The sequence below is a fragment of the Panthera tigris genome, chromosome A2 (assembly GCF_018350195.1).
Source record: "Panthera tigris isolate Pti1 chromosome A2, P.tigris_Pti1_mat1.1, whole genome shotgun sequence".
NCBI lineage: Eukaryota > Metazoa > Chordata > Mammalia > Carnivora > Felidae > Panthera > Panthera tigris.
Window position 1 is genome coordinate 80,812,245 of NC_056661.1, and position 18,292 is coordinate 80,830,536.

The 18,292-nt window shown below is 36.4% G+C and overlaps 1 protein-coding gene across 4 annotated transcripts in view; it reads left to right on the forward strand.

The window, feature by feature from the left end:
- FBXL13 (F-box and leucine rich repeat protein 13) overlaps positions 1 to 18,292 on the forward strand; it is a 205,949-nt gene that overhangs the window by 156,703 nt on the left and 30,954 nt on the right. The window lies entirely within an intron of this gene.

Below are 18,292 nucleotides of genomic sequence, written 5' to 3' on the forward strand. Positions count from 1 at the left end.
TTAAGAATATAGCCTCAAGTCCCATTCACTGTTGTTGTTTTGCTTGTAAGGAAGGTATACAATATGAGAGAGCTGTAAGTGGATATCTTTGGGGGAGAATGCTAGTTATATTCTGCTAAAACATTTAAAAAGAAGTCTTCTGAAGGTTGTTGCTTTCTTCCTCCAAATTGGTTAAACTCTGATCTAGAAGGTGAATGATTAAAAAAATAATAAAAATAAAAAATATGATGGCTAACTTGAATATAAATTTTAAAAAATAAAAAATAAATAAAAGGCAAATGGTCAACACTGTAGTACTACAACAGCTGTGGTAGCTAATCTCAAATGGTAAAAATAAAATGAGTCAGCCCCGATGTCAGTTTGGGCAGCTAAACACCAGTCTGGATTGTAGGTCTGATGAAGTGCAAATACGACTAGAAACTTAACATTTAGGATTTAAACTCTAGAATGTTACAGATATTCACCAGAGATCAAATGTGACCAATTACACCTTTTGAAAAAAAAAAAAGCTTCTTACATTTTCTAATAATTCTGTTCTCTCTCAATTTTTTTTCAATAATGAGTTTTCAGTTAGAATCGCACCACTCATTTAGTTAACAAATCTTTATTCTGAGTACTTTGTAGTCAGTATTGGGATGCTGGAATGAACAAGACAAACATGGCTCCTCAGGCAGGGGACAAGTGGTTTATAAACTGTGATGGGTATGGGAGACAACCTCCCTCAGAAAGTCAGAGAAGACCTTTTCTAAGAGAGAAAGAAGGGGTATGTGCTGAGCCAAAGAAACAGCCTGAACGAAGACACAGAGGTTTAAAAGTATGGTGGCATCAAGGAGATCTGCACATTGGGTACAACTTGACCATGAGGAGAGTGATAAGAGATGATGCCCAGGAGACAGGCAAGGACCAGGTCACGAGGGGCCCAGAAGCCATACTGAGGAATTTGTTCTTTGCCCTTTTGGCAATGGAAAGATATTTAGGACTGTCAATTAGACTGTAACAAGGTCAGACGGACATGGTTTAAAGATGACTGTACCTGCTGGATAGACAAGGGGATAATAGATGAACAAGAGACTAATTATAAAGCAGTAATCCAGTTATGAGTGTCTGCATTAAGGCTAGAGCTAAGGGAGATGACAGTAGGGCTGGAGCAAAATCTGCAGATTTGAGAGACACCGAGGAAAATGAATCATCAGAAAATAGAAATAGACTGAGTATGGGGGTAAAGAAGGAAGGGAGGCAATCAGGGATGATGCCAGATTTTTGGCTTGAGCATCTGTTTAAATGGTGGCATCCCTTACTGAGCTGGGTCCTTTCCACAGTGCAAGGAGCAGGGATGCTGTTTGGTTTGAGTCACCTGGAAGACAGCTTTAGAGAAATGTAGAGCTCAGGAAATAGGCAGAGAAATCGCTGAAATTCACTCCTTAGAGACAGAAGAGCTTTTTAGGTTTGCAGAGTGTGAAGGCGTGTTGCACTCTGAAAGTCATGGAAACTCGTGAGGAAGTTAATCAGCGAAAGCAAAAGTAGAGATATTTAGAAATTTAGAAAAATGCTTAAGTGAGAGAGCTAGCTTAAATGGGGGAAGCAAAGAGGAGAACACAGTTATTTAAAGCTGTATACATTTCTTATAATAATTAGAAAATAGTGAAAAATGTATCATCCAGGAATAAAAGCTTGTATAACAAGTTATCTAGTAAGCACATTTTAGAGAATGAGGAAATACGTCAATTTTCTTCTTTTAATATAAAGAGGACAGGGTTCACAAATGAGGGAAATAGCTCACTAATGTGATGGTATCTTAAAGTATCATTAAAAGTCTTTTAATCTCTTATACAGCTTTTCTTAATGTCTCATTAAATGGGATGTTATTCATTCCCTTCCTACCTCAGAGGATTGTTTGAATATGAGGTTATATCTTCATGTATGTGGGGAAAATGTTTTCCTCTAGTTGGGAGAATTATCACTTACTGAAGACCATAGTACCTACAGTTAGGGAAGTTCAATCCATTGCTTAAGTTGCTTTAGTCACTGCCATATTTGCTGTTTAAAGGAGAAATGAGTCAGAGCAATGGTCCAGACAGTGTGCTTAGACAGTGGTTTAATTAAGGCTCTTTCATTTGCCTGATTTTTGAAATTTTTATTTTTTAAAATTTTTAAAGACAGTCTTATTTTTTTAAATTTATTTTGAGAGAAAGAGAGCACAGGGGGGGCAGAGAGAGAGGGAAAAAGAAAATCCCAAGCAGGCTCTTCATTGTTAGCATGGAGCCCGATATGGGGCTCAAACTCATGAACTGTGAGCTGAAATCAAGAGTGAGACCTTAACTGACTGAGTCACCCAGGGGCCCCTGATTTTTGAAATTTTTAATTATGAGTACCATATCTTGAGTGCCTATCATGTACGCTATTTCCTAGAGTCCCCTTACTAGGATGTGAGATCCAAGAAGACTGAGACTTTGTTTTGCTCACTGCTGTTTTCCCAGAACTTTGGGGGGTAATAGACACTTGATAAATACTCACTGAATGAAGGAACAAATGCTGAGCTCTAGAGTTACCAAATGGGAATAAGATCTGTTCTCTGCAGTCCAATGTGGAAGGGTAAGTATGAGTAATTTAAACATGGTGTGGCAGGTGTAGTGTTGGAAGAAGAGAGGAAGGGATCTCTTAACTCAGCCTGCTCGACATGCAAGCATGCAAATGCATGCTTGTTCAAGGAACTTTATGCAGCTTCACACTACTAAAATGTACTGTGAAAAGGAGATGTCACTGAGGAATTCCATCCTAGGCCAAGGAGCTTGGACTTGAACCAATGGATGAGGAGACAACACTTAGCAGGGAAGTCAGAGTCATAATAGTCTCCCATTTTAGATACATTATTTGTGTTGTTCTCTGGAGGACAGATTGGAGGGGAGAAAGACTAAAGGCAAGGAGTGGAAATAAGATGAATCCATAAAGGGGACTAAAGAAAGAAGGTGAGAAAGGTTGTAAGAGAACCAGGTGAGTGTAACCATGTGTGGAGTATTAAGGGAATATCCAACAGTGTTTAATAAAACACAGAAGGTAAACCAGGAAAGGACCAAAATTTGAAAGAATATTTACTATTAAACAGATCCCTGCCTGTTCTCCCAATATCATCTCATGCCCCTGCTCCCCTCATTTCCTTTCCTCCAGCTCCACTGCCTTTTTTTTCCCTCCTCAAACAAGTCAAAAATCTTTCCTACCTCAGGACCTTTATACATGCTGTAACGTCTGCATGGGATGCTCCTCCTTCTATTTTTCATGTGCCTGGATAGGTAGATGCTGAGAAAATTATCAATGAGGATCATAACAATAGCTAATGCATCTTGGCAAATGGTACCTTTCAAGATTTTTAAAAATAATTTTATAATAAACATTGGTCATATTCTCCATAATTATCAGAAAATCACACTTCCCAGTCCAGATCATTCCAAGGAAATATCAATGGGTTTTATATTACTGATGCATTCTCTCTTTAAGAAAACATAAATCACATGGTGACATTAATGTCTCTAGGCATTTTTCCTAAATAAGCATTCTCTAGTTCCTAATATCCTGTATCTTATTTCTGTCACATTACAGCATAGTTCTCCAGAGAGGTGTTATCTATTTAGATGGCCTCCCAGTAATAATACCTCTTGAATTATTGGTAGCACACAAATTATTTTCATTGAACTTCAAAAAAAAATCGATTGAATATTGGCATGCACATTCCATGTTAATTTTAATTGTATATGTTATAAAGTTTAAATTGTATTATGATATAAATACCGCTTATGTCTATCCCTTTGCCTCCTCTCCATCCCTGCTGCCACTGCCATAGTTCAAGCACTATTTCTCCTTACTAACCTCTCTTGCCTTAAATATCACTGTTTTCAAATCTGTTCTCCACTCGACTGCAGTGTGATCCTTCAGCATGCAAATTGGAGCCTAATGCTTCCTGGAGCATATTCTGCAGGAGTTCCATACTGTTTACAGTTTAAAGTCTAAACAATTAGTGTAAAGGTCCAAACTCTTCCTGAGATTGTTGCTGCCCACCTCTACCATTTCACTTCCCCCAGATTCCCACTTTTCATCTTCGGCTCCACAGACACAGAGCTGACTCTCCTATAGCTCCTTGAACGTGTCATGCTCCTCTTGCCTTCCCATCTCTGCAAGTTATTCCCTGTGTCTGAAATACCCTCTCCCCTTGTCCACCTAGTAAATTCCTGCTTATCCCTCAAATTTCAACTGTGTGAAGCTCTCCTGGAACTCCTAAACAGACTTAGGATTTCTCTGTCTTGTTTCTACTATATTTCACAATGGCCCCAGTAAAGCCATTAACTCATGATACTTTAATATTTGTTGCACACTTGTCTCCCTACAGCACTGTAAACTTCTTGATGGTAAGGCCTGGATCATCCCATCTTTGGGAAGCCTAGCATAATGCCTAGTACATAAGAGGCACGTAAAATATTTGATTTGTGAGTCAGGGAGTGAGTGAATGAATGAATCTCATACCATTTCCTTCCTTTCAACAAAACACTATGGCTTCTTCAATTTCCACATTTTCTCAGCTATTCTCTGAGCTGAAGTAGGAGTGCTTACAGCTGAATGTCTTCATCTGACGATACACTTTCAAGAGACCACCCATCTGCATGGAACACACACATAAATAAGGCCTGAGGCTCAGTGAAGCAAAACCTCTAAAGCAGGAAACACATGAAATCGCTTGGGATTCGATAAATAGAAAGAATGGGAGTTAAAAGGAAGCAGGGAAACTCAGAGGCAGATGCGTTTGCCTTGGATTTTCAAAGGCACATAACAAGAATTCTTCCCTGGTTATACTCTTCCATATGGAGCTGGACCTCTTTTGAGTCCTTTCCAGGCCCATCTCCTAGCTACTGGCTTTACAGGAATCTGTTGCTACCACCAGTAGCAATAGTGGCTTTCCTTACAGAGGTTACAGGCAATTGTCTCCTGTAACTGGAAAAATGCCTACTAGAAAAACTGCAAAAAGAAGTGAACAATTTAAGTTTGTCACTTCCCTCAAGGAGAGTCGTTGGTGCCAGAACTCTCCTCTTGACCTCCATCATGTAGGAGGCAAGGAGTCTCAAGGCCAGTTGCTCTATTTCTAGGTAACATAGATGCTGATTTTCTTTCTCTCCATAAATATATAGAGGACCTATTTCTGTATGTTGACCAAAGCCTGTTTTCCTTTAGACCTGTAGGTCAGTAAATTAGATCAGAGTGGTTACTACATTAAAAAATATGATAACAAAATTCATACTAACAATCAAGTAAGTAGAAATAAATAAAAATCATTGAAAAAAAGAAAGTTTTAACTGCATAAAATTTTAACTGCTAACCGTAGCATAAAAGGGAAAATCACTTGTGAGGTTAAAATACATTCTGAAGGACTTTGTACAAGATAGTGTTTTCAGTGATTTCAGAAAGAGGATGTGTGCTGACAGCTCAGAGCCTGGAGCCTGCTTGGGATTCTGTGTCTCCCTCTCTCTGCCCCTTCCTGCTTGTGCTCTGTCACTCTCTGTCAAAAATAAACAGAAAGAAAGAAAGAAAGAAAGAAAGAAAGAAAGAAAGAAAGAAAGAAAGAAGATATGGTGGTAATTAAGATAAAACATATTTCCAAGTATAAGTTTTGTTCTTCATTTCTAAAAGAATGTGGTAAGCAATACCAAACACAGCAAATTGTTCAGAAAGGAACATATGAAATATAAACACTAACTCACATAATTACTAAGGGAAATAGATTCTATCCAAGAGTTCTGAGAATATGCCACAACATAGGAGACAATTGGCTCCATAAAAACAGATAATTTTACAGGCTACTCATCCATTCACAGATATTTATTCATTGTCAACTGTGTGTTAAATATTATGTGAGGTACTGGGAGTACTAAATTTACAGCCATAGTTCTGGGCTCAAGGTACAGTCTAGTGGCAAAACAATAACAGTAAGAGTAACAACACTACTTGGTTAAAAGTTACCAAAAGCCTAAGTCCAGAGTGTGGGTTCACATCTTGTCTGGTGCCATCACACTAAGAGACCTTGGGCAAGTTACTTACTTCTCTGTGCCATTTCCCTCTCTTTATTTTATTTTATTGTTTTAAATGTTTGTTTTTGAGAGAGAGCGAGCAGGGGAGGGTCAGAGAGAAAGAGGATCCGAAGTGGGCTCTGGGCTGACAGCAGAGAGCTGAACGCGGGACTTGAACTCACGAACCATGAGATCATGACCTGAGCCAAAGTCAGATACTTAACCAACAGAGCCACCCAGATGCCCCAATTTCCCTCTCTTTAAAACAGTTAGTTTAAAATACACTTTCCTCATAGTGTTGTGAGGACTAAATAAGATAATAAATGTAAAGTGCTTAACGTAGTGCCTGGCATATGGTAAACAGTCAATACATCTTAGCAATGATTTATTCAAATTATGACATATGAGGTATATTTGTTGTGACGAAGATACATACATCTGGGTACATGTGCTGTATCTTGGCAGCAAGGATGAGTTGAAAAGTGAGTGCTTATGTTTCTGTTGTCCATTTATAGAGGAGTCGGGGGACACTTCTCAGCTTCTGAGGTGTAGCTGAAAGCTTCAGTAGATGTTTGCAAGGAAAAGATGGACATTCTCGGTGGAGGGAGAAACAGGTGGGAAGGCATGGAGACATGAAAGAGGGTTTGTACTGGGAGATCCACAGGTGACTTTGTATTGTCCAAGCATGGCCCAAGAAGATAGGGGATGAGGCTGGAGAAAGAGGTAGAGGACAGAATGTGACTGGCTTTGGGTGCTCTGCAAAGAGATTCAGACTCATGCTATATGCAGTGGGAGCCACTGAAGAACTCTGAGTAGAACTCATACAGCGAGAAATGAGGTTTTAATAGTGGTGACAGAAGGGACATGTATGAGAGATATTTAGGAAGTATATAGGTAGGGAGGGCCCGGTGATTGGTTGGATATGGAGAGCAGAGGGGATAGGAGGAGACATAGAAAATTCCCAAGTTTTTACTTGGTCAACTGCAGACATGGTGGTACCAGGACCCAGAAAAAGAACCTCAGAGAGAGATTAGGACTTGTAAATAAGATGCCAAATTCCATTTTAGACATGTTTAATTCCAGTACTAGGACACATCTCTCTACACTACGGGCCCCTTCAATCCTGAGTGACGAAAAGAATGCATAGCCATTTGTTTTGGAATCACCATTTTTGTTTTGTTTTGTTCCTCAATATGTCTGGCAAGAAATCATAGTAACTAGGTATATTCCAATTCAACCATTACTGAAAGCAGAAAATTTACACAAAGATTTTCAACAACCTCCAAGTTCTATCCCCTCTATTACAACTAACATCTCATTTTTATCCTTAAAAAAAAAAGGCAGTATAAAAGGAAGCTTTTTATGTCTGCTGTCAGGGACCTTTTTTCCTTTCTAGATTTCTCGTGATCTTAATGCCCAATAGTTACATCAGAGTTCTCAGTTATTCTAGACTCCTGGGCACTCACTGCATCTTATTTGATAGAATGTGATTTTTAATATCCTGTATTCAAACATCAAATATGCTAAGTTGCACAGGTTATATTTATAGGTTTCCCAGCCAGGGAAATCTAGGACCTATAAAGAGAATCATAAAAGTTGCAAAGTTCATAGAAAAGAGCAAGGTACTTAGAGAAGTCCATCATGAGCCATTCACCAGACTCCTTCCTGAAGCTAGCAGAAAGAGTAGGAAAAACCGAAGTACTAGTCCTCTGAAAGTAGCAGTTCTGAGTTTGAGGTGCTTATGGCACATTAATGTGTCTAATTATCAATCAGGAAAGATCTGTTGCTCAGGAAGGGGATCTGAGCTAGATGTAGAGATGGTTGACATGATGGAAGTCACAGATGAGAGACAGAAGGTGAAAAAAGGTCAAGTTCAAGACTCCACGAGATGGTGGATTTGGAAGGTGAACCCACAAAAGAAACTGAAAATGAACATCCAGAGATGTAGGTGAGGAAAGAGTTCAGACTGATATCAAGGGAACCAAGTGAGGTGGTATTTCCAAAAGCAAGAGATTGTCAGCAAGGTCAAATTTCACAGGTGGCTCAAGTACTGTGAAAACAGAAGCATCAATTTTTGTAAAATAAAATTGCTCATCTATGTATATACTTGTACATGGCAACATTCACAGCTTAGTATTTTGCTTGAATGTTGGTGCTGTGTGCTGTTTCAGTTTGTTTGGGATAGACAGTAAACTGCCCAGTACTGTTACGGGTCTGTGTAAAGGAATTAAACATGGTGTTAATGTTTTGTATAATTTTTTGTTGATGTACAAAAAGACTTAATGATGGGCACAGGTGTTGTTTTTTTCCAAATTATTGTAAATTATTTTTCACACACATTGAGGAATTTCACATATTTATTGATTCATTCTTTTCTTTGTTATTTTCTTCTTTCGTTTGATACAGAATTAGCTAAGTCCTACAATATTTAGAGCAGCAATTCCAGGTTTGAGTGTAAAACCAAGAATAAGACAAGCAGCTTGCCTTAAAGTTGTTATAAACTTTTCCCCCATCAATTTTTCTCTTCTTTTGAACAGGACATTTTGTTGTTTTGGCAATTTGCTTTCCCTATAGGTTGTAGCGATTTTTATTGCCATCAGCAATAAAACAACTATGATAGACTTATACTCATTCATCAAGATTACCTGTTATAACTTCGCAAAAATCGCTAGGAATTAGAACTTTATTGTTATTTGAATTTGCATTTTAAAAAATTCTAGGTGTACCTTAGTGGCTCAGTTGGTTAAGTACCCAACTCTTGATATCGACTAAGGTCATGATCTCACAGTTTGTGGGATCGAGCCCCACATTGGGCTCTGTGCTGACAATGTGGAGCCTGCTTGGGATTCTCTCTCACCTGTCTCTCTCTGCCTTCTCCTGCTCGTGCTCTCTTTCTCTCTCTCTCAAATAAATAAACTTAAAAAATCTAGTAATATCAATAATTTTGTCCTATATCTGCTGCTTTTCATTGAAATTATATTTCAACTTCTATGAATTTTCTGTTGACATTGGGGTATCAATACTTCTGCCAATTTGTATGAACTGTTTATAATAACGTAGTTATTAATCATTTGTCATATTTTCTCCATATCCTTACAACAGCTTATCTCACTACTGTGGGAAAGAGATTAGTTTTAGTATTTTAATTGGAAAGCCCACAAGCTACTGCTTGTAAAAAAAAAAAAGAATCAAAAGTTGAACTATGCAATCTTATGTCATTTTATGTAGATTTTTTCCAAAAAATTATTTCTTTAACCATATGCAAGACAGATTATAAAGTTTATTTATGCTTATTTACTATTCTGGTATGTCTGTATTAAAGTGTTGACAGTTTCAAAACTGAAACATACTATAAATAAGGATGATTTGTAGCCATGTGGCTGTTAGATAAATTACATTATATTTTATTCTAATATTACTATTCCTAGACCATCTTTCCAGACTTTTTCTACAAACACAGTGTCTCAGAAAAAAAATCCATGTGCAAGTTTTAAAGAATAAATTTACTTTCAGAACGTTAAGCTTTGTTTAATAAGGTTTCACCCACTTCAATTTCATTTACAAAACATGTTTGTTTTTAAATTGTGACCAAATGTTCAGTCTTACAACAAGGCAAAGTATTGGTGTTTTTGTTTTCCTCAGTGTGTCATCTTTTGCCAATGAGTAACATAATCACACCAACCAAAACAGTAACTTCATTTTGTAAATGTGGTCAACAGGGATTTGGGAAATTTTGAAGATTGTTAAGGTAACACAAAAAATTAACTGCAATAGTTGTTACGTCTAAAATAATCTTATTCAAAACACCTCCTAAAATATTCAGCAAAACTGAAGAGAAAGGGTGACAGAAAAGCCAGAAAAGAGCTAAAAAATATACAAGAAAGGATAGAATTAGAAAAATCAGCATTTTGCAACTCCTAATGGAAAAAGTGATTTAGGCAAGGATCACCAATTAATCTGAAGTCTAACTTGGCTAAAAGTTTTCTGAGAAACATAGTATTTTTGTGGTCTCAAAGAATTACCCCACAGATTACTTATTAAATCAAAAGTAAAAATACATGCTATTGAAGAGATCTATAGTTACCACCTACGTCAAGTGAGTAAGCAGCATCACCAACAGTGGGGTGTCTCATATATGTGCCCCTAAAGGGTTGCAACAGCACCTAGGTAGTATTCTTGCAGAAAATTTTTACCTAGAATCTAATCAGTAGGAACAATCAGACAAATCCAGAATGAGAGACATTCTATGTAATGATTGGCCTGAGATCTTTAAAAGTCAAAGGCTTAAAAGACAAAATTTAAAGAAAAAAAAAAAAGGCTAAAGAGACATGACAACTAAATGCAATGCATGAACTCTGAGTCCTGAATAAAAAACAAATATTGGTTTTCTGTTAAATAGTATGGTATCACTATTAATTTTAAGTATTATAATACTATACATACTATACTATATATATGGGAAAATGTCTTAAAAATTTTTTTTAATGTTTATTTTTGAGTGAGAGAGAGTAAGCAGGGTAGGGGCAGAGAGAGAGGGAGACACAGAATCTGAAGCAGGCCTCCAGGCTCTGTGCCAGCAGCACAGAGCCCAACATGGGGCTCAAACTTATGAACTGTGAGATCATGACCTGAGCCAAAGTCGGACGCTTAACTGACTGAGCCACCCAGGTGCCCCTAAAATGTCTTTATTTCTAGAGAGATACGTATAGAATATTCAGAGGTAAAGTATCATGATATCTGAAACTTATTTTCAAATGGTTCAGGTAAATTTATAACATATATAATATGAAATATATAACAATTGCAAATGTCGATGCATTCAACATGGAGCACCCAAATACATAAAGCTAAACAGACGTAAAGGAAGAAACTGACAGTAATACAATAATAGTAGGGGACTTTATGTCAATGGATAGATCATCCAGACAGAAAATCAACAAGGAAACAATGGCTGTGAATAAGACTAGATGGATTTAACAGATAATACAGAACATTCGACCCCAAAACTGCAGAATACACATTCTTTTCAACTGCACATAGAACATTCTTCAGGATAGATCACATGTTAGGCCACAAAAGAAGTCTCAATAAATTTAAGAAGATTTAATTCACATCAAGCATCTTTTCTGAACACAATGGTATGAAACTAGAAATAAATTACAAGAAAAAAAAAAAAAAACTAAAGAGAAAAAAATAACCCGCGAACACACGGAGGCTAAACAACATGCTACTAAACAACCAATAGGTCAGTGAGGAGGGGAAAATTTAAAATACATGGAGGCAAATGAAGATGAAAACACAACAGTCCAAAATCTTTGGGATGTAACAAAAGTAGTTCTAAGAGGAAAGTTTGTAGTGATACAGGCCTATCTCAATACAAGAAAAATCTCAAATAAACAATCCACACTTACACCTAAAGGAATTGGGCAAAGAAGAACAACCAAAGCCCAAAGTTAGTAAAAAGAAGGAAATAAAAAAGATTAGAGTGGAAATAAACGAAATAGAGACCAAAAAAAAAAAAAAAAAAAAAAAAAGATGAATGAAACCAAGAGCTGGTTCTTTGAAAAGATAAACAAAGTTGACAAACCTTTAGTCAGGCACATCAAAAAAGAGAGAGGACTAAAATATTTTCAGAAATGAAAGAGAAGAAATAACAACCAACAACACAGATATAAGAGAATACTATTGAAAATTATATGCCAACATATTGGTCAACTTAGAAGAAATGGATAAATTCCCCCAAAATCCAGTGGAAAAATGGGCAGATATGAATAGACATTTTTCCAAAGAAGACCTACAGATGGCTATCAGACACATGAAAAGCTACTCAACATTGTTAATCACCAGGGAAGTCCAAATCATCAGGTGAACCAGATGATATCACCAGGGAGATATCATCTCACACCTATCAGAAAAGAAAAGAAATAGGAAGTATTGGCAAGAATGTGGAGAAAAGAGAACTCTTCTGTACTGTTTGTGGGAATGTAAATTGATGCAGCCACTATTGAAAAGTGTGGATGTTCCTCAAAAAATTAAAACTAGGAATACCATATTATCCAGCAATTTTGCTACTGGATATTTACGCAAAGAAAATGAAAACACCAATTTGGAAAGATATATGCAGCCCTATATTTGCTGCAGCATTATTTACAAAAGCCAAGATATGGAAGCAACCCAAGTGTCCATCAGTAGATGAATAGGTAAAGAGGAAGTGTGTGTGTGTGTGTGTGTGTGTGTGTGTGTGTGTGTGTGTTTATATACACAAATATTACTCAGCTATAAAAAACAATGAGCTATTGCCATTTGTGACAACATGGATGGGCCCAGAAGGTCTTATGCTAAGTGAAATAAGTCAGATAAAGACAGACAAATATCATATGATTTCAATTATATGTAGAATTTAAAAAAAGGAACATACAAAAAACATAGACATGAATATAGAGAACAAATTGGTGATTGTCAGAGGGGAAGGAGGTGGGGGGGATGGGCAAATTAGGTGAAGGGGATTTAGAGATACAAACTTGCAGTTTAAAAAACTGCATCAAGAAAACTTGTATATACATGTATGTATAGGCAGACTTAAAAATATATACTATGTATATATGTGTATATATAAAACTATATTCATACAGATATATTAATGAAACTATGTATATTTATACACACACTCATATTAATTAAGCAAATATAGCAAAATGTTTACAATTGGTGAATTTAGGTAAGGAGCATATAGGTGTTTGACTTAGCTGTATACTAAGTACACACACACATACCATCCCAACATTTGGTAACTAGTTCATTGCTGATGTCTATATACATCAGCTAAACAATTCCAGATGTTAAATTGGGGGTGGGGAGAATTGTTTTTAAGAATTTGATCTGAAATGACTTGTGTACATGTAGCTGTTCCTGGCAGTGTCCAGTGTCCCCTCCCACTTCTTCCAGTGACCCCAGACTGAACTACTTCCCAAACAATTCACACAATCCTTATGAAGTCTTTGTTCATGTCGTTTCCTCAGCCTGAAACACTATTCTTATTATTTTGCTTATCAAAATCTTACTTAGTCTTTAAGGCTTAATTCAAATTCCCCTTCCTCCATGAAAATCTTTTCTAGACAGCCACCTCCCATTCTGTGGTCCCTGTACCTTTCTTGAAACACATGCTCGTTCTTTTTTGCATTATGGCCACTTATGTATCAACTCCTATTCCTTCAAGAGGGAAAGTTTTGTTTTACTCTGTTGCACACAATGAGGCCCAAATTCCTTAGAATGACGTACAAGACTCTTGGGACTTGGTGCCTGCTTTCGAGTGTTATGTCTTGACGCTTCCTTCATTGGACCTGATACCAGAGCTATAATATAAACCAATTACTAGGAATTCTTAAGTTCCTCAGATCCAGATCCCTCAGTTCCATGGCCTATGAAGGAGGAAACTGCTCCTTAGGATTTGTGTGGATTCCAGGGACCTTGCACTCACATACCACCTATATATGTATGTATAGGCAGACTTAAGAATATATACTATGTATATGATGTGTGTATATATAAAACTATATTCATACAGATATATTAATGAAACTATGTTTCATTAATGAATAATAATCAATAATAATGAATAATAATGAAACTATACCACCTGCAATCTTGGCTACCACACGAGTAACTTTCCTCTGTGCTTCACTTGATTACAATTTATTCCCTTCCTATACTTTGGGAAAATAAGCCAAAACTTTTCCTGCAAAACATTCATGAGTTTGGCTGACTTTTGAAGGACATTAAGGAGGATTTACATTTTCACGGTTACAGCTTCCCTGAAAAGTAAGCATCCACCTGCCCTTTACCCAAGGGAGGCCCAGTCACTCCCTTTTGTTGATTCCTCATTCCTCCTTCTTTTTGTTTTCCCACTCTCCTCTTTCCAACCCCCCTAGAAGTAAAGTCCCTAGGACTTTCATCCCAAGCACTTAACAAGTGTTTCAGAGAACACCTAATTTGGAGCATTTATGAACCTCACGGTGCCAAGCAGAACATTTTACCTAGCTGGCTCTGATGTTCTTTAGGTCATTTATCTGAAAACCTTCTGAGTCAAAAAGCGGTTAAAAATGAATCCTGTTGACTGGAATCATGTATTTCACTTGTACTGAGAAGCTGTCATCCCATACAAGCACAAGGCAGTTTTCAGCAGAGGACTTGTCTCTTCCAGCTGGCTCAGATTTGCTGCTGCTCAGTTGCAAAGTTGTGTTTACAACAGCAAGACCTTTGGTAACTTGTCCAGCACATTAGATGATGGCATCTCTCGCTCCCTGTCTTGCTAAGAGATTGGGCGTCCAGATCTGAGAAATTTCTGTGTTCATCTTGGACTGAAGGATGCTGTAGGAATATTTCTACTCTGTATTTAGCTATATGGTTATTATACCAATCAATCTCAGTTTTTACAAACATCTTTATTGAGAAATGATTTAAATACTGTAAAATTCTATGATTCAAAGTGTACGATTTAGTGGTTTTTAACATATTGATGGAGTTATGCAACCATCACCACAGTCTAATTCCAGAACATTTTCATCACCTCAAAAAGTCACCATAAACAGTGACTCCCTAGACTGGACCCACCCTCTACCCCACCCTAGGCAACCACTAATCTACTTTCTGGTTTTATATATTTACCTATTCTGGACTTTTCGAATCAGTGGAATCATATAATATATGGCCTTTAGGGTTTGGTTTCTTCTACTCAGCATAATGTTTTACATGTTTATCTGTATGGTCGTATGCATCATACTTTTTTATTGCTAAATAATATTCCGTTTTAAGGATATAACACATTTTATTTATCCTTTTACCGGTTGATGTCCATTTGGCTTGTTTCACTGTTTTTCTATTACGAATAATGCTGCTAAGGAACATTCGAGTCCAGTTTTTTGTGTTGACATATATTTTCATTTCTTTTGGGTATATACTGAGGAGTGAATTGCTGGGTCATATAGTAACTTTACGTTTAATATTTCGAAGAAATGCCAGACTATTTTCCAGAGTGACTGGACCATTTTACATTCCCATCAGCAGTGAATAAGGATTTTAATTTCTTCACATCCTCACAAACATTTTTTATTATCTTTTTAAGTATAGCCATCATTGTAGGTATGTAGTGATATCTCATTGTGGTTTTGATGTGCATTTACCTAATGGCTAATTATCTTAATTAAATTTTGAGGCCATATATTTTAACGAACAATTATAGTGATGAAACATAGCATTCTACTTTAATATTACCACATAGTGTTTTTGAATAAAGTGGTAAAGAGAATATAGGCTGTCAAATGTCATACTTTGCAGGTGTACTTTGTTTCCAGTTCATCTTAAAAAATTCTAACTCGGCTACATAAAAGTAGAAACAAAAGTGAAAACTCCAGAGATAGTTTCATAGGACAAATTCCCCATAGGATAATAACACATACTTAGCTATTATCAAGTACAGGGCAATGAGACAAACCTTGTATCTCTTACTTATTACTTTTGTTTGAACAATTTGGTTTCTGCTGGGGGAATATCTAAGCTCCAGTTCTTCTAACATGAATAAAAAAAAAATAGCATCCACATCTGGAACTGAGACCACATGTGCCGGCTCCACAGGGTTTAGTAATTTTTTTGTTTTGAAACAAGGAGGCAGAAAACATAATGTGTTCCTACCCAAAGAGTCCACATTTGCAATAAAATTTTAAAAATGAATGGAGTGATTTTATTTTTGGATGATATACAAAACTGTTAAATGAAATTAGAAATTGCAGTTTAAACAGTGGCATCAATTAAGAAGATTTTCTGGGAACACAATCTGGTGCAGCCACTCTGGAAAACAGTATGGAGGTTACTCAAAAAATTAAAAATAGAACTACCCTATGACCCAGCAATTGCACTACTAGGTTATTTATCCAAGGGATACAGGTATGCTGTTTCAAACATACATGTTTCAACCCCCATGTTTATAGCAGCACTATCAACAATAGCCAAAGTATGGAAAGAGCCCAAATGTCCATCGATGGATGAATGGATAAAGAAGATGTGGTGTGCATATACACACACACACACACACACACACACACACACACACACAATGAAGTATTACTCAGCAATCAAAAAGAATGAAATCTTGTCATTTGCAACAACGTGGATGGAACCCGAGGGTATTATGCAAAGTGAAATTAGTCAGTCAGAGAAAGACAAAAATCATATGACTTCACTCATATGAGGACTTTAAGAGACAAAACAGATGAACATAAGGGAGGGGAAACCAAAATAATATAAAAACATGGAGGAGGACAAAACAGAAGAGACTCTTAAATATGGAGAACAAACAGAGGGTTATGGGAGGGGGTGTGGGAGGGGGGGATGGGCTAAATGCGTAGGGGGCATTAAGGAATCTACTCCTGAAATCATTGTTTTACAATCTGCTAACTAATTTGGATGTAAATTAAAAAAAATAAAATTAATAAAAAAAAGATTATTAAAAGAAAAAAAAGATTTTTAAGCACTTCTTTCCTTGACCTGGATTTCATTTTATTTTTTAAACAAAAGGGCCTAATATGTACATCAGTGAAACAACTGGATATAATATTTACATAACCCATTTTAAATTATGGTCCAAATGCTGTATTTAAGCTCAATAAAATGTAAACCAATCCTGTAAATAAAATTTAAAAAGGACAAATCCATATACCATTTCTGGTATTTTCCCTGCCAGTCAGCTCTGGGACCACAGAATGAGAGGAAACTGCTCTTGTCCACCTTTTATAGGAAGCATAATAAACCAGGAAAATGGCATCTAAAAGGCACATTAATCAGTTTCCCCAGTTTAATGGTGAAAGTACTGAGAAATGAAACAGCAGAACCACACATTAAAAACATTTAAGAACTAAAAAGTGTAATCAATGTTTTGTTAACTAAAAAGAAACAAAGCTTTTAAATCTTTTTTAAAAGCTTATTTATTTATTTATTTATTTATTTATTGAGAGAGAGAAACAGAGCACATGAGCGTGGGAGGGGCAGAGAGACAGAGAATCCCAAACAGGTTCCTTGCTGTCAGCACAGAGCCTGATGTAGGGCTCAAACTCACGAACTGTGAAATCATGGCCTAAGCCTAAGTCAAGAGCCGGACACTTACTCAACCGACTGAGCACCCAGGCACCCCAAGAAACAAAGCTTTTAAACTGAAAGAGAGAGCTATTATTGATGAATGATTGTCTATCTGTAGGCCTTTATATAAAGATCTGTTCCCTCTCCAAGCAATTAAACATAGTAAAATGAGCTAAAGATTTCAGATTTTTAGGCTGGGCACAAGTAAGAATTTACTGACAAATAGATTAAATAGCCACATGAAGTGTCTTCAAAATAATTGACTTAGATAATATTTACCTAAATACAGGTAACAAGGAAATTTCTGGCTTTGGGATTCTGTCACACTTTTTTCCCCTCTTCCTACGCTAGATCCGGGGCAAGAGGAGGAGAAATGAAAGAGTGGCCAATGCCCTCTTTTTATTTTTTAATTTAATGTTAATTTTTATTATTGAAAAAATTTTAATTCCAGTATAGTTAACACGCAGTGTTATATTAGTTTCAGGTGTACAACACAGTGACTCAACAATTTCATTCATTGCTCAGTGTTCATTGTAAGTGCACTCTTCCTCCCCTTCCCCTATTTCACCCATGCCCCACCCACTTCCCCTCTGGTAATCATCAGTTTGTTTTCTATGGTTAAAGAGTCTGTCTCTTTGTCTCTCTTTCTCTCTCTCTTTCTCTCTTTTTTCCTTTGCTCATTTGTTTTGTTTCTTACATTGTACATGAGTGATATCATATAGTATTTATCTTTCTCTGAATTATTTCACTTAGCATAACACTCTACAGATCCATCAACGTTGTTGTAAATGGCAAGATTTCAATATTTTTATGGCTGAATAATATTCCATTCATATGGGTCACATGGTAACTTTATATATACACAATGAAATACTATATACATACATATATATATATATATACATATACATGTATATACATGTATATACTATATATATATATATATATATATATATATATATATATATATATCCATTCATCTATCAATGGATACTTGGGCTGCTTCCATTATTTGGCTATAGTAAATAATGCCACTATATACATAGGGGTGCATGTATTCCTTTTAATTAGCATTTTTGTATTCTTTGGGTAAATGCTCAGTAGTACATTTGCTGGAT